The sequence below is a fragment of the Dermacentor albipictus genome, chromosome 3 (genome assembly GCF_038994185.2).
Source record: "Dermacentor albipictus isolate Rhodes 1998 colony chromosome 3, USDA_Dalb.pri_finalv2, whole genome shotgun sequence".
NCBI classification, from domain to species: domain Eukaryota; kingdom Metazoa; phylum Arthropoda; class Arachnida; order Ixodida; family Ixodidae; genus Dermacentor; species Dermacentor albipictus.
In genome coordinates this window covers 47819864-47833180 of record NC_091823.1, presented here as the reverse complement: position 1 = coordinate 47833180, position 13317 = coordinate 47819864, and the positions used below count along the sequence as shown (strand labels likewise).

Here is a 13317-nt window from a genome sequence, read left to right as displayed (position 1 = left end):
CCAGTTCGCTTTCTTTCTTTTCCCATCCTCCTTCCGAGAATTCCGCTCGCTCTTGCACTGCGCAGAGTAAGTAAGGACGCACTTTCAACAGCAAGATGCCTCTATCTTTTTTTTTACCGCCTCGTCGGAAACGCGCTGTCCAACTTCGCGACTTCCGTTCGCGCACAACCGGCGCACGTGCGCTAGCCACGCCATCCCAAACGGCAGCAAAGAAAAGGAGAGCGAGATCGGCTGCACTTTCCTGGACTTCCTTTTCTCGCCGCGTCGATGGTGTGCTGCCGGGGTTTCGCGCTCGTCACACAGAGCAACACGTCAGAGGCGCAACGGCCCGTAATAAAGACAAACGCGATCCCGCAGCGACACATGCGACGGGGCCCGGGATGGGCTCCGATGCGGAGAGATCCATCGAGGCCACGAGCGATGCAGCGAACACAAAGGCGAGCGGATCAACGAGGCGCAGAACGAGAAGGCAGGGCGGAAGCAGGCGCATGCGCTGCCATGCGGCTGGTCTTCGGCGGCTCCCAGCGTCGCCGTACCCTTCGCGTGCGTGACAGCGCCGAGCGCGACGTGCTGGCACACTCCTGAGCGTGCGCGCGTGCGTGCGCGGGCTTGCGTATGCCGGTGGTGTGTCCAGCCGTGTGTGTTCTGACGTGTGTGGAGTAGTGTCTGTCTGTGTGAGGGTGCGCGACTATATCCGTGCGAGTTTATATGTGCCTGTGTTTGCGTGCGCATGCGTGCGTGCGCGTGTGCGTGCGTGCGTCAGTCTGCGTACGATTGCGTGCGCTCCTGTGTGAGTGCGTCTGCGCGCGCGTGTCTACGTACGAATATGTGTTTTTATATGTCTTTTTCTTTGTTCGTGCAAGTGCTTGTGTGTGTGTATGTGTGTGTGTATGTCTGCGTGCGTGTGTACCTGTACGTGCTGCTTTACTGGCGTGACCGTCAGCGTGCGTGCGTATACTTGCGACCGCGTCTACGCCTACGCGAGTGGCACTGATCAAGGAAATCGTCGCCGCTGCGCAAAGCTCCCTCTTGTTTGCTCCTCCGCCGAATCGCCCCCCGTTCTCCACTCCCGCCTTCTCTCTGCCTCCGTCTCGCCTGACGCGATGGAAACGGGTTGGCCGTCGCCCGTGCGTACGTGCGAGCCTCGGGGGACTCGTAGAGGCAGCGCGCTCGTTTCACATGCCTAATCCAAATTTTGCGCGACGTTAATCTTCGCCGGGCCCTTCGGTCGACGCTGCAGGTCGCTGCCGGCGACACGCGCGCTCCCGCTGCCGGCAAATCCCCGCGCACCGACGTTTGCGCGACGGCGGCGCCTGTTCGTTGAGGCGTCGTCTCTCTTGTATGGACGACCGTGCGTATAGGCTCCCTCGCCAGAGCGAGACCTCCGTGCGCCGCCTCTGTGCCTTGGCTCGTGCGCCGAGATAATTTCCCCAGAGGAGAGGGTTTGGTTCATGTTTCGAGAATGCTTCGCGACTCGTCTTTTCGTTTGTACGTCTTCTTTTTTTTTCTTTTCTCCATAAGTTAGTTTTATTTCTACTTTTTTTTCTTATTCTAGACATTCGCTCATATTGCGCGCTGCCACCGTAGCAGATCCGTCAACCTGTCATCTTGCTCCCTCAGTGGCGCGCATGCGTGCTTGTGTGTGTGTGTGTGTGTTTTCTGCTTGGCGACCGCTGCAGAAAGAACAGCCTCTGTCGACACAACGTATCTCCGTTTGCAAATGAGCGTGTCGTGTTACCGCTCGCGCTCGGTCCTGTCCCAGCCGTCAGCGGGCCTGGGATTTATCAAGAACAGAGGCCTAAGTGCAGTAAAGAGCGTGACAATGTTTCCATCTGCAGAGAGTTTCAACATAGTATATATTTTTTTTTGGCCCAGTTCGTTGGCCTAGGTAGTTAAGGAAAGAGACGCGTGGCCAGGATTGCGGTGTGACCTATAGTTGGTGCATTAAAAGGGTTAAACGAGTAGTCATCGATGAATCTGCCACACAAGTTCAGCTAAATGTGGTTAGAGTATTTGAATCGTGGGGCTTGCGGTGAAATCTACTGAAACCAGAAGCAGACATCTGTTCTACTAGAACGATGAAATATCTTCACTCCTCGATAATCGCACTTCTTCTTCAATCTGTACTGAGTTGTTTGAAATGATGCCTTCCAAATACCTTCATTAGCCGAAACCGGCATTCACGTGTGTCTGTGAGGCTGTGTGGTCAAGTTATGAGCAAATGTATACAGAAAGCCGCTTTTTGTTTGGTCACGGATATATTTCTTGTCTGTCTTGCTTTGCATTCCACTTGTCTTTTGAGCGTCACTAGTTGCTTTGGGGATATCGATCGCCGAGGGAGGTCTTTGTTCCGCAGTGGGCATAAATAGTTACAATGATGGTGATCACGATGGCGATAATTTGCTTAAACTAAGCAGAAACCCTGTATTTTATCTGCACGGGATCCATCAGTCTTCTAGGCTGGGGATGACTGCACCACGTCTCGTCCTCCCCGTAAATTCAATGTCTAGAGGGAAAAAAAAGAGTCATTTTTCGCGCTTTTGTCCGCCAGCTCAGCAACTCTGTGCTTCGCAAGGTATTTCTTTTTCAAGCTCTATTAACAATTATCAAATATCCATATAATAACAGTAATATATACAGTGGGAGAGCCCAGAGTAAAAACTACGAGCGGGACCTCATACGAATGAATATCAATAAATAGAGCATATTAAATATAATAATAAATTAAACAAAACTCTCATTCCACCCTGCGACAGAAAGTGACTGTAAGCATGAAATGCACCCCTCGTTAGACTAGATGAGTAGAAAACATACGCACACACGCAAAAAAAAAGAAGGAAAGAGATATCAAATGGCACACTTAGGTACCGAGACCCGTGGCGTGGTCCTGCGTAGGATCGGAATAGCAGTGCTTCAAGACGACGATAATATATATGTGTATATATATATATATATATATATATATATATATATATATATATATATATATATATATATAAATATATATATATATATATATATATATATATATATATATATATATATATATATAGGTTGAAATTGAAATATATATATATAAGGTTGAAATATATATATATATAGGGTTGAAATTTGGCTTGGAAGAGGCTCTTCCGAGCGCCGGTGTTTGCGTCTCCTCTAGTCCACGTGTCTGCGAAACTATATCTGATGAATTACACTAATAGTAGATCATGTTGATTGTAGCTTTAACTTGCTTTCTATTTCCGTGAAATGCCTTACCAGGTAATAAACTGGTTCTGGTTAATAATGCGAATGCGGCACTTGCAGCTGGTGTAGACCTTGATGGATACGAACCCCCTCAAGCTCGCTACAGGAAAAGCACCTGGCCACATAAGTCTCGCTTTCTGCTTCAACAACATTAACAAGTAGCGCGATACTAAAATAAAACATGAAAAATGAAAGACAGGTACCAGCAGCACCAATCCCGAGACAATGAGCCTAAAAAAATTACTATCGCATTTAAATCGGCTAGCCTCAATCAGTTAACCAAAAACTCAGCTTATAGCGGGCGACACACGCATCGGTCACAGGGCCCCCAAGCTTTTCAACAAATAAACATTTGGTTCTTTCTGCTAGAGACAATCTAATGGCACCAGAAAAAAAACGAAAAAAATGGCTGTGGCTTAAGCCTAGGATGCGAAGCACACTAGCCTTTATTTTAGTTGTTGAACCACTGTTTAGCCTGGTGAACTGCTGTTGCTTGGCTATATTTGGTTCGGCTAGACGAAGAAACAACTCAGCATTACTCTGCTTCGCCTTCAAGAGTGGAACGCGACAGCGTTCCCATCGACCCGCCAAGGGGTGTAAGACAATGGGCTACGGCGCAGCGACTACGCGCCCCGAATTGGACGCGGTGAGCGTCGAGCAACGCAGCTTTCGGCGCGGCAACGAAATGTGCGCCTGAGCAAGAGACGCACGCCTGAGAAACAGCTCGTTTCTAAGGCAACACCGCATTCACTAGAGGCGCTTTTGTACCGCTTTGAAGCATCGTACTCGTGGCTCAGTGGTAGCATCTCCGTCTCACACTCCGGAGACCCTGGTTCGATTCCCACTCAGCCCATCTTGCAAGAGTTGAGCCAAAGCCACCTAAAAAATCAGTCTCTGTAGCACGCCGCAACCTTCGCTTCTCATTCCAACGAGCAGCTCTGTCTCCAGGAGGCATATCTCACCTCGTGAGTGTCTAGCAGAGGCAAGCGCAGCTGCTTATATACCGCCGCGACGCCGCGAGCGACGGTGCGAGTTGGAGCCCCGTTTCTCTCCTGTCGTGACGTCACGGTGTCACGTGGTATTGAAGGCGACACCATAGAGAAAGAAATGAATTTCTTTCTCTATGGCGACACCGCCGCGCCTGAGGAGCTGGGTTGAGCTCTCGTAATATGCTTCGCATAAAAGAAATTGCATGCGGACAAAGCGACCCCCCCCCCCCTTCCGTCCCTTCACTTGGTTCCTATATATCACATTAACTTGTGCAATTTTATCGCGCGAAACATTTCACAGGAACGTGGCGAGACCATGCACTTCGTGCTGTTTTGGCACTTCTCCCCACGCGCTGCAGCTCTGAGCAAACAGTTCCCCAATGCAGAGTAATCGAAACGAATATCATCAACGCGTGCTCAATTTTTTTTTTCCTCCGAGAATTCTTACGCGTCAGTGCAGCTAATAAACGGGAGAGACTCCGAGACGGCGTCTTGAAATTCGGAAGCATCCCTGCATAGAGTAGACGTGGCTTCCTCCTTTATGCGGGCGCGGTCAAATAAATCCCGCAGGGCGAACACTCAGAGAAACGAGGCAGGCAGGCAAAGAATATTTATTTCAACGACGCTGCGCGCATACCCGGTCATTGGTGTAACCGTCGCAGCGTCGGCTGGGACGCCACGAGCGATTCACTCGAGCGGCGGGGAAAGAAGAACCCATTGTCGAGAATTTGATATTCCCGATTATGTTCGCTCCACAACCAAAACGAGCTCGCCTCTGGGCACGCGGACGTGCAAGTAAATAAGAAAAAAAAACAAGAATGTCGAACGGGTGACATTTGCATAAATATTGCGTCGCCATAGAGGAGCTTGCGTTTGAAGCTCGGCTCCCTATATTACTCTGGGCATTGTGGTCCCGGGTCGTCCTACCCGCATCGTAGGAAAGGGGCGTTGTGGCGTGAAAGACGAGGCGAGCTGAATAAAAGGAGCGCGGCTGGCGTTGTCTTCTGTCGATCATCGTTCTGAAAACATTATGAAGAAGCATTGGAAGCGCGCGTTTGTCAAGCGGTTGCGGTAAGTACATAGGCGTAGGCTGAGTAACCACACGGAAGCCTCACCTAACCAGTTTTGAAATTTACTGCAGTTAATATTCGGGACTGAGCTGACGAGGATGGATAAATGTAAACAAGATGAAGTTAGTGTGGCGAAGATACATGACAGTGGTTAAGAGACATTCGAGATAACGTATCGCACTTGTAGAGAGGTGATTTCATTCATCCAAGCGTGTCATTTGGCCGCGGTAGATGCGCGTGACAAAGTGCTGCGCAACATAACTACACAGTTCGTCACGTACGTTAGCGTAGCTATCCTATTGCTGTAGCGCCTCTGTAGAATTATTTCTATCTGAGATATATGCACAGCCGATCATTATACTTTTTTGAGATCACGGACGCATCGCTTTCGAGTAATCTTTATTACGTCTAAATTCAATATTCATTTGTCACTTCACCGGGGGAAGCTGCTGGCATTTGGATTTAGGCGTTAATCACTAAGGGTGCAGAGTTCACTGAAACTTTCACATTGCTTTATTTATACACAATTTGCGAGTAAAAACATTACGTACTTTGTCAGAAAGCGCCAAAACTCGAATGAAGCACCACGGTAAATGGATTTCTCATTTAAGGCATGATCACATAAGCTCCACCGACTGAGAACTGTCAACAGTAGAATAGAGTGCATTAAAATTATTTGAAAAGCTTTGTTTTCTATACTACTGTCGTCCCCAGTATTACAATCTCGGCTGAAAACTTGTTACTGCAATAAGATATTGCAACATAATAGGATCTTGACTCACAATGGATAATGGACAATTAAGTTGTTTACGCGGCTAGTTCACCCTTTCTTCGCTAAAGAACACGAATCCTTTTTGTATTCGATAACAAATTTGATAAAGCTTCCCGATCTCCAGTTTTCCTGGAAATATCAGTGGTACCCATGAATAGAATTAGATGTCTGCTTACAAGGTTACGTTGGCACATCTCCCCATTCTTGCACTTGCACTGGTCTTGTCTGGTCACCTTTCCGTTGGATTTATTATGTAAAAATTCTTCCTGCATTAATAACTCTACTTTTTTAATATTTCACCAGCTTTTTATTCAAAGAAAGAGCACCTTGAAGAGCCCCTTAGGAAGGTTGATCTCAATTCAAGCACGTTAGTCCTACTCTGGTTTGGAGTCTCGGCACTATGTTTCAGCCTCAAGGATGCGTTTGTTGTTGAATGTTGAATTTTCATTAGGAACAGCTAAAGAAAAAAAAGAAACACAACACTAAACTTTGGCATTCCTCTATTTTTGTCAAGCGAACTGCGAGCTATTCCAAACACCGTGCAGCCCATCGAAAAAAAAAGAATTACACTTACGTCGGCGCACTCGATTGTTCATCGAATTCACCTGCTCTGCGCGATACATAACTAAAAATAAAATAAAATTCTTGGGTCTCACGCGTCAATATCACGATTTTGTACCACTGCGCGCCATAGCGGGAGACTCCGAATAATTATTGTCCCCTTAGGGTTCTTTACCATGCACCTAAATCTAAGTACACGAACGTCTTCACCTGTCGCGCCCAATGGAATGCGGCCACCGCGGCCCGTATGGAACTCGCAACCACGAGCTCGACAGACCAACACCATCGACACAGGACTACCGCGACGGGTGCACAACTCATCTCTAAAGCCTAAATTAGAACTGAATTGGCATCAAATTCTAGAAGTGGCTTAATCCGAAAACGAAGGTATTAGAGAGAATGGCAGCAGTGGCGTGAACAGCACTGGATCATCCGCATGGACTGACAGCAATATCTTTTTGCTGCAGGTTCGGTAATCAGCTCGTTCTGATCATCCGTCTTCTATCTACATCCTGGGCCTACCTGCCACGTGCGGTCAAGTTTCGCCCTTCGGCCGCTACCCCGAGCAAAGCGCTGACCACAAGACGACACGTGCGGACTGTTCCTAGCTGCTGGTTTGCTGAAGCATTTTGACGTCATCAGCGAAAAGGCTACAAATACCGGGACCTTGTTGGACACCGACCAAATGGCAGCAGTGGCGTGAACAGCACTGGATCATCCGCATGGACTGACAGCAATATCTTTTTACTGCAGGTTGGTGACATCTGTTTACTCCTTTGTAACTTCGTCACTACACTTGAAATTGTGCCACGCCACTGCTGCCATACGATAGCATACGAGTGTTTGTTGTAACTTACTGTTTGTTATCATGGCAAAAATAAGCAAAGAATTGGTATCTGCCCTTGAGGACCTGAAGAAAGAAATTAGGATCGACCTCAAGAATTTGAAAGATTCTCTGGAACGAGACTTTCGAAATGAACTCAGAGAAATAAAAGCCAATCTAAAGTTTACTGATGACAAATTTGATGAGATGGTAACTAATCTGAAAGCAGTTCTAGAAGAAAATAAACGCTTGCGCACTGAAAATGACAACCTAAAGTCACGTTGTGATCAAATAGGAAGTCAAGCGAAATCTAACGAGTCTCGAATCGTGGACTGCGAACAGTACTCGCGAAACGCCAATATAGAAATAAAAGGAATACCAGTGAATGCTAATGAAAAACTGACGGAAATCATGATGAAGCTTGGTGACTGTATTGGGGAACCCATATCACCGTCTGATATTGATGTGTGCCACCGGGTTTCAACACCAGGAAGCCAAACTGGAAAGAGTATTATTGTCCAGTTTGCACTCCGACGTAAACGAAATGCTGTGCTGGAGAAAGGAAGACGAAAGCGCCTAACGGCTAATGAACTTGGGTTTTCTGAATCTGTTCCCATTTACGTCAATGAGCACCTGTGTCCTGAAAGGAAGGGCCTCCTTGCGCAGGCAATCGCCAAAAAGCGTGAAACGAACTGGAAGTTTGTTTGGGTGCGTGATGGGCATATTTATGCCCGCAAATCTGAAAATAGTGCCAGACTAAGGATCACTAGCTCGAATGATCTGAATAAAATAAACTAAAAAAAAAAATCATGGATGCCCCCATAAGATGCATCGAACTTCCTTCTATCGCAGATCTAAATAGCGTTTACTGTGAAAATAGCGTTGGTGTTTTTCATATGAACTGTCGTTCTGTGTGCAACAAGACTGATGAAATACATAGCCTGTTTACTTCCCTTAATTTTTCATTCCATGCAATAATGTTTACTGAAACCTGGTACCACGATGATTCAACATACTTTGTGTTAGACAATTATACTCACTTCGCTAATAACAGGGAAACTCGAAGAGGTGGTGGTGTATCGCTGCAAATTGTGAATTCGCTTCCTGCAACAATACTTGAGAAATTCACGTTCTGCACTCCGGACTGTGAAGTGTTAACCGTTCAGAGCGACAAAAATATATTTTGTGTTGTCTACCGCCCTCCAGACGGAAAACTTGAAAATTTTTTTTCATCCTTAGAAGCACTCTTTGATCATGTGTCTATAAATGAGCACGTGTTACACCTTTCCGGTGATATGAATATTGATATGCGAACCGCGTCACCAGAGCAGACAGAATTTGCTTCTTTATTTGATTCTTACGCTCTTGTGAATGTAATTACTGTTCCAACGCGCGTAACTTGTTCCACTTCAACTACTTTAGATTTAATTATCACTAACAAAGATAAAAGCACTATAACTTCCGGAACTTTGATAACTGACATCAGTGATCATTTTCCAGTATTTTCCTTTATTGCTAATACCAACCCTAAACATGCTTCTAAATCACCGGTGTCTTATTATCGCTGCATTGATTCGAAATCCCTCGACACCTTTCGTAATGAAATATGTACAGCCAACTTTTCCCATATATTGTCGCTACCTGACGCAGATGTTGCGTACGATGCACTAATGATTGTGTTAAACCAAATATATCAAAACTGCTTTCCTTTAAAATGCTGTCGCAAACGAAAATCAAAGAAACCATGGATTACGAATGCCTTATTGAAAAAAATAGAAAGAAGAACGAAACTATATGCGCAATTCATTAAATCCAAGGATCCCGTGAAATTTTCTCAATATAAGAAATATCACAATATCTTGAACAAAGAACTACGTCAAGCCAAGTACGAATACTTCAGCTATTCGTTATCAGATAATTCTAGCACGAACCCTCAGCATCGATGGCATGAACTAGGTAAACTGCTTGGACGTCGCTACAACAGTGGTCCAAACTGCATTATGCGCGATGGTGCTGTGCTGACAGGGAAGGATCTCTCAAATGCTTTTAATGATTTCTTTGTGAATATCACAAATACAGCAAGCTCTCCTATTAATTCAACAAACACGTCAATTCACCAAGCACCAGGAGTCTCGATGTCGATGTTTATGCCCCCTACAACCGAAAATGAAATAATTTCTGTATTCAGAAATCTTAAAAACAGTAGGGCTTTAGATATTAACGGTTTTCAAATAAAACCTCTAAAGTATGTAATTGATTTGCTAGCCCCAATATTAACACACATATTCAACCTTTGTCTCGGTAGTGGAGTATTTCCTAAGCAGATGCAGATTGCAAAAGTTATCGTGATACACAAAGGAGGCGATACCTCTGAACTGTCAAATTATAGGCCAATTTCTATTCTACCGGTAATTTCTAAAGGCATAGAAAAAATTATTCACACGAGAATAACAAATTTCTTAGATAAGCATTCCGTTTTGTCGAATGATCAGTTCGGGTTCAGACCAAAAAGATCCACTGAGTTGGCACTGCTCAAGCAAAAGGAACTCGTCATAAATGCATTTGAAGACAAGCTCCTTGTCCTCGGAATTTATATTGACTTTTCGAAAGCCTTTGACTTAATCAATCATGACTTGTTAGTAAATAAACTAAACCACTACGGTATAAGAGGGATTCCTAATTCTTTGATACGGTCATACCTTCAACATCGTAAACAAATTGTAGCACACAATGAAGCTCTGGCTGATGGCCAATACATAAGATCGGGCGTGCCGCAAGGCAGCATCTTAGGCCCTTTGTTGTTTTTAGTTTACTTAAATGATATATTTTACACTAAGCTACCGGTGAACCTTACTGCCTACGCTGATGACCTTACGGTGCTCATTACGGGTAGTAGAGAAAATGACTTATCCTCTAGAGGTAATGAGTTCTTGCAATACATGTGTCAGTGGTCGCAGGAAAATTACCTAAAGGTGAACACAAGCAAAACTAAAGCCATAGTATTTCGAGCGAAAAACAAAGTTGTCAAGGATATTATGCTTAAGTTTGAGAACAACTATATTGAAATCGTGCGTACTATCAAGTGTATGGGAGTAACCTTCTCGGAATCGCTTAATTGGGATGCCCAAATTAATAACGTAAGATCAAAAATGAATAAAGTGAATGGGGTGCTATGTCGTCAACGGTATGTGCTATCAACACAAATTAAACTATTAATCTACAATGCTTTCTCAGTTCCAATACTTAACTATTGCCACACTGTCTGGGGCACAAGTACGAAGCATAATTTATCCAAGATTACTCTTTCCCAGAAACGTGCGATAAGATTAATTGCTAACATACCATGGTATGCCCACACAGAAAGCTATTATTCCGAGTTTAGCATCATTCAAGTGCCTAATCTTTATGCCTTCAGATTAATTCTTATGTACAAGAATGCTATTAGAACAAACAACGCAGATATGTTGACACTGTTCAACCTTCAAAGCAATGTGCCCATGTACAATGTACGCCGTTGCACCACTTGGTCTACACCGTTTTGTCGGACAGTGTACCGATTTCAATCAAGCGCCTATAAACTTCCCTGTTACCTTAACACACTTGAACGTAATAACATCTCCCTGGAAGAAATATCGAAAAATAAGTTAATTAGTGTTTTGCCGCTCCTGCACTAATGTATAGTGTTTCATTCTGTTTTTGTATGTCGCGCTATTGTTTCTTACGTCACACAATGTTAACAAATGCGCTAAGGCTGTTGTCGATTTTGTACGTATATTTTCTTACTGATCCCTACTGTATTTTTTTGCCCTTGTAAGTTCACAAATTTCGCAATGTATTCCAATGTGTCTAGTATTTCTCTGCGTTTGTCATGAATAAGCTGCTTCTCGTCATACTGTCATGTGGGGCGTAATGGGGTTTTTTCAAGCCGCTGCATGCGGCTTTTACCCTTACGTCCGCTCTCATTCTGTATTCTGTGTAAAGAGAGAAATAAAGATTATTATTATTATTATTATTATATTATCACACACAGGCACACACCCCGCGCAGACGCGCGCGCACACACAAACAAGAACACACACAGAAACACACGAATTATTCAGGCCGCGAGGATTAAATGCTCGAAGCAGACAAAGAGAAAGCGCTTCCTAAGCTTTACTCTGGAAAGTCAGCGACAAATAAATCCGCGTTAATTTGCTACTTCAACTGACAACAACAACAATAAATTCTTATAAAATTGCAACAACGCTCCTGTAATATTACTTTAAAAAAAAGAACAGAAAGAGACGGCATGGGGTTATCGAAACATAATTACACCCGATTAGTTTGCAACCTTTAAATTCTGTTTCACCTCAGAATCAGAACAGAGGAAGAAATGACGGCTTCCGTGCTCAGTTTTTTTGAATATCATTCTTTACAAGAGAACAATCATTTCCACCAAGCAAACATAAAAACGCACTAATTACATTGGAAGCCTGTTATTGTCACGCTGGCACCGAAATAAACGTTTCATATTCTTGCCTTTTACAATTCTCTTAAAGCGGCCCGCGAAAACGGCTTTGATAACTGCCCCCCCCCCTCTTCTTTCAACCCTTCCGTCGAAAGTAATAATCGACTCGCGCCTTTCAGTCTTCTCGGTTCTCACTATTTCTGAAATGTAACATGCAAATTGCCCGGAAACATCTGTTCTGGATGTTCGTCACCCTGCGCTGGGCGGATTCGATAAGCCGAAAGGCAGCGGGTGGCCGCGACAAGTTTGGTGTACCGGGACGATAAGTTATCTCAGGCTGCGCAGAGCCAAAGAATAAGCTCGTATTGACTAGGTTTCTTTCTATGTGGCAGCTCCTCCCACTCTTCGGTTTCTGTCCGAATCGCTTTTCCCACAACTTTCTTCTGTCTTCCTCTCTCTCTGTTTTTTTTCTTCCCGCAGTCCTTTTCTGTCATCGCCTTTGAAGCGGCAATGGTTCGAAGCGGGGCTGAGGGGTGCCACGAAAAGAAACGTTATGCGCGGAAAGTCCCGGCGGGGCAAACCCAATGAAGCGAGAAGCCACGGATGGTGACATTCGGCCGAAGCACTGGCGGTGGCTTTCTCTTCACCAGTGTGTTCCATCACCTTCGGCGCTAAACCTCGTTCACACTTACCTTTCTTTCTTTTATTGATTTTTTCTTTCCTCGTTCGCGAATCTCGTTTTTCGCACCGGAGCTCGGGAACAGTGGAGCCAGGAAAAAAAAGAAACAGACATGTAAATGCAAAAATTAAAAAAAAAGAAAGGCAGGAGAGATGAGGGAACCTGGCTGAGGCAACATAGAAACAAAAGGTGTAGCAAGCGAGCGGGAGAGCGCACCGCCACCAAGACGGGGCGAAGGTAATGGATCGCGACGCCAAGCAAACACCTCGGTAACAACGGTGTTCCGCGACGACCGTCTCGGCTGTCCTACCTTTCTTGTTTTCTTTTATTGCTCTCTCTCTCTCGAGTTGCGTTTCTCTTGCAGCGTTTTCGTTTTTCTCGATACCGGAGAGCCGAGACTCCGGGCGCTTTCCTTTCTTTTTTTTCGGGTCTGGTAAGAATGACGCGTCCGTCCCGCGCTATTGTCCCGGGACTGGCTAATGGAGGAGCAAATTGAAGTGCTTGCCTGGCCGAGAACGAAAGGTTCAGCCGGCCGCGGCACGAATCCCAGGGCGGGCGCCCCATCCGCCTACTCGAAAATGGACGCCGACATCGTCTCGTCTTCCTGCCCGGCCATCGAAGACACAGATGGCCTTGCTAGTGGGTCATTCGAAACTGCTCATCGTCTTTTTTTTTATTTTTTACCCTTTTTCTCCCGGTGCACATTATCTCTATACACTAGACACTGTGG

General features: G+C 45.2%; 2 protein-coding genes across 8 annotated transcripts in view; one reads left to right on the top strand and one right to left on the bottom strand.

The window, feature by feature from the left end:
• Positions 1-13317, bottom strand: part of LOC135898145 (microtubule-associated protein futsch-like) — a 397845-nt gene that overhangs the window by 202288 nt on the left and 182240 nt on the right. The window lies entirely within an intron of this gene.
• The window catches only part of LOC135898147 (glutamate receptor 1-like), a 231329-nt gene continuing 225197 nt past the window's right edge, over positions 7186-13317 (top strand). The window contains exon 1 of one of the 2 annotated variants that reach the window (XM_070535415.1): positions 7186-7391. The gene's annotated coding sequence lies outside the window, so the exon portion shown is untranslated. The remainder of the gene's footprint in view (positions 7392-13317) is intronic. The other variant, XM_065426921.2, reaches the window with a different exon arrangement.